The sequence below is a fragment of the Adiantum capillus-veneris genome, chromosome 10 (assembly GCF_014529385.1).
Source record: "Adiantum capillus-veneris isolate H3 chromosome 10, ASM1452938v2, whole genome shotgun sequence".
Lineage (NCBI taxonomy): Eukaryota > Viridiplantae > Streptophyta > Polypodiopsida > Polypodiales > Pteridaceae > Adiantum > Adiantum capillus-veneris.
The window spans coordinates 39,050,283-39,057,709 of record NC_140940.1 but is presented as its reverse complement, the minus strand read 5'-3'; the positions used below and the strand labels follow the sequence as shown (position 1 = coordinate 39,057,709).

General features: G+C 38.9%; 1 pseudogene; it reads left to right on the top strand.

The window, feature by feature from the left end:
- The first annotated feature begins 2,858 nt into the window (after nt 1-2,858).
- LOC147448713 (uncharacterized) lies at nt 2,859-4,431 on the top strand (annotated as a pseudogene).
- Nucleotides 4,432-7,427: the final 2,996 nt, after the last annotated feature.

The following is a 7,427-nucleotide window of genomic DNA, read 5'->3' as shown; positions in this document are numbered from 1 at the left end:
GTGAGATATGTGGCATTGGAGATGTCGTGTGCTATTTTTGAACATTTTTCATAAAATTGACCATACACCACCCTAAAATGTCTCTTAGTGAGTTCTGGGTGCTACATAGGTAGCCCTCATCATTATAAAGGTTTTCAAATGATTCTAATGCATGAATACTCTATGTATTTGAAGTTATAGCCTATTTATGAAAACCATGCCATGTAGATTTATGGATAAATTTTACACTTTGATCCAATTTTTGGCAATGTATATGCAATAGAAAGGCAAATTTAATTGTACATATAGACTCATCACTATGTGTTTCATTTTTCTTGAGTTTTGAGACACACATAAGACCCCAAATAACTAACAACACAAAGTCAAGAAAAGAATTTCAATTTATAAAAATCACACTCATTTTGAGTTGGAAATGAATTATGTTCAATATTGCTCAATTTCTTCAATGATCATGGTCAATTTGTAGCTTAGGTCCAAACCGAAGCATATAATACCAATTTTGCTATAGGTACAGATTTTTCAAAGATATTGAGATGGCCACAATGTGGAAGCTAGTTTTTTCATTCGTGCAATTTTTGGGCTTTGTAGTTTTGTTTATAATTATCATAAGAAAATATGTTTAGATGTTTTTGATGCTTGGTGTTACTATGAAGGTGAATTACCAAGGTTTCTTGATATAAATCATATATAAGAGTAAATATGGATGTAGTCATGCAAACACCAATGATAGGTATGCACAATCAAAGAAATGTGGGCTTATAGCAACCTTAAACTTAGATTAGGAAGTGATCTAAGCTAATTGAAAAAATAGATTTGTCACGTGAAAAATTTTCTATGTGGTGAAGCATGTGGCTAATCATGAAAATTTGTTGTTTTTAGTCAAATGCAGCACAATATTGACCTTGGAAGCTTGCCATGACTTATGAATCAAGAAATATGCATGATACTTATTTTTTCCATGTAGAATGGGTTCTTGGCATCAAGCTTATGTAAGCATGCTTGGAACTTTACACATGTACAAGGAAAATTGATTTTTTTTCCAAAACCCTAAAAGGACACTTTTATGTCTTGTTACATTACCAAAATAGTGCATAGGTGTACATAATGTATCTAGAGACCATCACCCATCAACTAAGATTTTTTTTGAGGTTTAAGCTCACAAGAACCTTGTAATTTAAGTTCATTTAAGAAAATTTATAGTGTGTGAATATCTTGAAAAACAACCATTGCTATGAAACATAGATTCCCCAGTTGTGTCCATATGAGGGATTTGCATACAAATAGATGAAATAAATGATTTTTTTTCCAAAAGTGGACTTTATTTTAAGGCTAATCTTTGATAAATAAAAAATAAGAATTTCAATATGCGTAATTTTTGTAATATGACATAAATCACTAAATGTGGCTTGTATAACCATGAAATAGTATCACCTTACGTAATGGAGCAGTAAATCTAGTATATATGCTGCATAAGACAATGCAAATTTAGATGAAATAAATATTTTATGTGGTCATTAATTAAATTCACAAATATTGTATATTTGATCCACACAACTTTCTATATTTAATTTTAATCAAAAATAAAAAAATTCACATGAGAGTTGAAAAACTATCAAGGACAAATATAAGTAGTTACCATGAATTATTCAATGCACCCTGCTCATTTTTTTCCTTAGACTAAACGCATTTTGGTAAACAATCAAGTGTTGTTTTGTGTAAGTGCTTTTCATGAGATAAGTTACTATTGAGTTTGTGTGCAAAAGTGGAGGATTATAATTTTTATGAGTACTTTGACTAAACATTTAATAGGTTTGTAAAAGCATTTCTTGAGATCTTTTCTAAATTTCAAGTACCATTTTACTTAAACTCGTGAATAAAAGACACTAAAGTGTCCTTTTTGGTACCAAACTAGTGTTCAAATATTCTAATTTTAGTTTGTGAGAGCATTGCTTATACAAGAAACAGACTAGGCTTACCACTTCTTTATTTTTTATTCCACATAGAGGGGCATAAGGGAAGGTTCCTTTGGGGTCACAGTCAAAGTAAGCATGAAGGGAGAGCTCTTGGAGAAAGAGGAGCAAGATGAAGATATTGTGGTCCATTCTCCTTTTCATTTAATGCTCTCTTTGGTATTGTACCTGATGTGGGGTAAGGAGTTTTTCTTTATTTGGTTGGGCTTATGTATACCCTAATGAGGATTTCATCATTAACGAGATGAAGTTGTAATTTTGTGCGATATGAATATTATGAATGATGTATGATATAGCTAGGAAGGTTGATGACTCGATCCAACATAAAGGTGTAGTATTTGAAGTTAATGCTTTTGAACTATCTAAGGTAATTGCACAATCACCCCATGGTTACACATTAAAGATGCTTCTTTTTTTTTGGTTGAGCATGAACTTTGCAGTTTTTATAGAGGATCCTCCATGGGAAGTTGTTGATAAGATTTCCTTTTAAAAGGCCGCCACCTCTGGCGGTGTTGTCTGCAGGATATACTCAAGGAGGGTAGAGCCAAGACACAGAGTGTGGAGCATGGAATCCTCTCCAATTATCGTTTACACCTCGGATAATGCCCTCCTGGTGTGTCCATTGAAAACAATCTAGAGCTTCCTTGGTCGCTTGCTGGGCATATGCTCCTAATAATACCTTCAAGAATCACTTTTGGTTAATGTGGTGCATGCATGTACTTTGACTTGAAAATATTCTTTCTTCGCCGTTGTCGGAGGTGGCGGGCATATCCACTCGTTCATTTAGAAGTCATCTGGTTACTTTTGCGACAAGATATATGAGTAGGGGCCATTGATCCCTGAATCCCATCTCTCCATACAGATGTGATTACAACAAAGTTGCTTGTCGAAGGGACGGACAACTCGAGGTATGTTGGACATACAAAACCATGGTAGAGTGTGATGCCTTATTACTTTGCAAATGGAAATTTGTAAATGGAAAGCACAGAGAAATTACCCAGTCTGCCCAATGACTTGCTTCACAGAGTCCTGTCTTTGCTGTCCTTGAAGGAGCTCTTTCGCCTTCGCTGCGTGTGTAAGCTATGGCGATCTCTGCCTTTCTCGTTTCTCCTTTGCGACATTCCATCGCCGCCGCTTCACGATGCAGTCTGGCTTTTTTCTTTCCGCCTTCTAGCGCGCAAGGTAAACGAGTATCGCAGATCTACTTACAAAGCTACCTATTACAGCTACAACATCGCCTATGACAGAGAAATGCTTGGCTCTTGTGGTTATGAACTTCAGCCACCATGTGGGGGCACAGCCTCGGATCCTGCTCTTCCAAAAAGCTATGCAATTTTCGCCTCCACCTGCCCGTTGATCGCCTTTCTGGGCACGGGCACCCTGATATTGTCGCATCCTCGCCTGGCCTGCTTCTGCTAACTCTGCGTTTGAGCAAGGTACACGATCATGAGGAGAACAATCTGAAGCTTTTTATGTATAACCCCATCTCCAAGGACATAAGGTCATTGCCACCTGCAAGATATGCCCCTCAGAAGCTTTCCATGGTTCCTTGCAAAGATGAAAAGGGGATAGATGCCTACAGGATTTATTCAATTGGAAGGAGTTATCGCCCCGGAACGAGATCCCTGCTTTACTCACTTGAGGTGTTCGACTCGACGCAAGCTCACAAGGGATGGCAATTTCTTAGCCATGTAAGAGCAAATCTGAGTGGGAGTGGGGATTTGCATCCTGGAACTGAGACACCTCTCATGGGCTATGTAAATTCCAAGAGCTTAGGAAATGAGCTTGGCTTCATCTATTGGATGCCATCCCTTCAGCATAAATCAGAGACCGGTCGGCATGCAGAGCTTTCCTCTTGCCATATGGCAACTGGCTTTCTATATGGCCTGCCGGGACTACCCTTCAAGACCACCTTTGCAGAGATGTGGCCATGCAGGACCAGGCTAATGTTTGTTTGTGGTGTGGCCGAAGGGAATGATATGTCTTGCACATGTGGAGTAGAGATATGGGAGCTTCTTCAAGGCGAGGAAGGTCCAGTGGAAGAGGATGGATTCTATGGAGTCAAATGCCTTCCGCAAGGTACGCAATGGCAACCTTACAGTAGAATGGCTCATGATCTTTGGGAGCATTTTATTCACAGGAGCACTCGTAGAGTTGCATGTGTAGTGTCTATCCCTTTTGTTTTGGTGGTTGCTGAGAATGAGGAAGAGCATATGGTTGTCTTTGACACTAATAAAAAAACATGGCAGCTTGCTAGATGCTGGCCATTACTCCAAAACCTATTTCAAGACAAACATTCACAATATTACAAAGTCTATCCGTGGATCCTCGCCTTTACACCCAATGCAGGTGCTCTTGTTTAGCTTGAAATGGCTTGATTGCTATGGCGAAATTAATAAAATGTATCATGTTTTGTGTAGGTAGAAGCTATTATACTTTTAAGGTTTATAATTTCACAGTCTATTGGGTGCTTTTATGCTAAGTAACCTTAAACATGTACTGGATTGCCAATCCAATTTGTAATGATGAAGGGTTTAGGAAAAACAACAAGCTCTTGGTACATAAGGAGCACTTAGATCAGATGTCCTTTTTGGAGCCATCAAGAATAAAAACTCAATTGGATTATTCTATTTAACATCACATTGATTGTTTTACTTATATAGATTTCAAGTTTATGATTGTAGATGGGACTCCAATTTCTCATATCTACTCAAGTTAGCAATATGCCAAATGTAAGGTGTGGAAATGTTTTTCTTGCGGGTGGGGGGGGGGGGAGATCCACTATCATGAACCCCCTTGTATAACGTGTATTCATGCGGTACTTAAAAAACCTTTATGTTAAAATTTTGACATGAATAAATTCACCCCTCTTTTTTAATGAATTCACAATGATCATTGATCACATTCAACACCCATGACCAACGCATGAGTGAGGAAAAATAGTAAAAGATTAGTCCTCACCGAGGAGTTCTTTCAAGGTCCTCACTTTAGAAGTTTGTGTTTATTTGACTACTTGTTTTATCTCATATCCATAAACGAAAGATTTGCCAATAATCACTTTAGTGATGCATCAATAACATCTTGGGTTTGCAACATCAATCGTGTTTTCTAAGGATACAATATTTTATATAGATTACCACATAATGAGGAGCTTATCTTTGTGAAAGGGATGAGTGTGTGCCTTCATGCATATCTCTTCATTATCTAGGGAGACACATGGATTCTTCTTAATCAAATCATGTGTGTCTATTGAAGGGAGCTCATTAAGTTCAAACAGAGAACGTTGCATGCTTTTATAAGCACTTGGCCATGACCGATGCAGTGTTTGAAGGGATAAGGCAATATCACGTAGGTAATTGACACCATACCATGGATCCAAGCATTCAATTGATCCACGACCATTGGTTATGCTCATAGCCTCTCCAACTCCTTGCGAGGGAGCTTACGGGTCTTGTGAGCTTGTGGCTGATCAATCTCATCATTTACTATCAATATGGGTTTCTTGTTTGGACACCCAATAAAATCTAGTATGACTACCTTCTTTGGGATGTTGGGAATCTTTCCCTTTGATTCATGGGAGATATGATTGTTTTAATATATAGTCGTGGATAAGATTCCAACTTGCAAAGATTTTCTACTTAGTTGTAGTGTTGATTGGAGTGGTATTTTTAGGGGTACGCCCAGCTAATACAAAATCATTCCTTAGATGTTGAGGGTCACGGACGGCGGCCTCTTCATAGTTGTACTTTCAAGGAAATAATTCATCAATCTACCTAGGGGTATTGGATAAGTTCAACTTCACAAGCTGATGCCAATCACTTTTTGACACAGTCGATTGTGTTGGTCGTCGTTAACTGCTTAAGGGGTTTCACATTACATAACCTAACCAAGATATTTGACATTGCAAAATCTAACCAAGAGCTTTGAAATTGCATAATATAACCAGGGGGTTTGAATTACCAAGGCAACACCCATGATTACTAGTTCAATATTGCTTGATTTTCACTAATCTTTTATTTAGTGTTTAAGAGGTTACATATATACTAGGAAAATATATTTTGAATATCATGGAGGAAAATGTATGATCTCTCACCAAATTTGAACTCTGGCAGTCCAAGAAGCATCAATGTGGTCCCCAAAGAGTTGGTCTAACGGTAAGGCTTTGGCCTCTCAACCTACGGGTTGTGGGTTCAAATCCCCTGTTGGGTCACTCTAGAGGGACACCTTGTGCTCACCTGGTGTTCACGTTGCTAGGGCTCTTGCCCTTGGATACTCGAGTGCATCCTCCTCCTGGGGTGGGTCACCCGAGGAGGAGGTTCCTAGCTGGTTGCTACGAGTTCTCTCCGTCGTTCCCAGCATGTGGTGCATCAATTAGGTGGCCATGGTGATGCCTACGCGTGGCTCTTGCCTGATGGTACGCGGCCCTTGCCCGACCATGTAACATGGCTAATATTTGGAAGGGATAAGCACCTCCCCCTGTGGGCCCTCTGGTGTGTCGAAAAAAAAAAAGAAGCATCAATGTGGCTTGCTTCTCATTAAAGTTAAACACATCTAAATAAGGTAGTTTGATGTTAGATGTTTTAACTGTAAGTATTTTGCTTTGTTGCACCTCTTTAGCCTCTGCCTCAAGATTAATATCCTCCTCAATCTCGGGAACCTCATTGGACTCCATGTCCTCATCATCTTGTTCATCGAGTGGTAGATCCTCTTCATCCATTACCTTTGAAGGATCTTTCAAGAGACTAGAAAGTAGAGAATTTAAGAATAGAAGGAACCCAAATGATTCTTTGATTAGCTTGCAATCTCGTTCGTGCATAAGACACCATGATGGTCTATAGATGATAGGCAGTTGATGATACTTCTTGTATGAATGTCTTGTGGAATCACGCTTTTAAGTGCACCACCATCATGTCAACAAGAACCACCCTGTCCCTTTGGACATCAAGCTCAAACCTATCTCTTTCAGACTTGATAAAATCCTTGTGTTGAGCTATAAGGTCATCTAGAATGAATGGGGCACTGAAGATAGAGGACACCTTGTCAAACATTTCAACAGCTCTTGCAGATACTGCAAAATCAAACATTCATCCACACATGCAGGATTTTCAATCCCATCCACCCCTTCCTTACATTTTGTAGTTGGCTCACAGGAACAAGAAAGATCAATGTTCTCTTTTTGGTGCTAGTCACTTGAAGCTTCTGGCTTACAGGCACTTCTTCTTGTTCTGATGCTTCTGAGTCATTGGGGGGTTCCTCTATCCCCATAACATCACCTCCAAGGAATATATCTTTGGCCTGAGCAAAGTCCACATCTCTCTTTAAAGAGTCTCTCAACAACTGAGGTGGTCTCCTGTCTGCTTCCTTTTCACCTTAGACAATTTCTGGATCGACCCTTTGCCTCTTTATTCTGTGAGATCTTAATCCTAAGCAGGGATTTCATTAACGTAATCACGATCA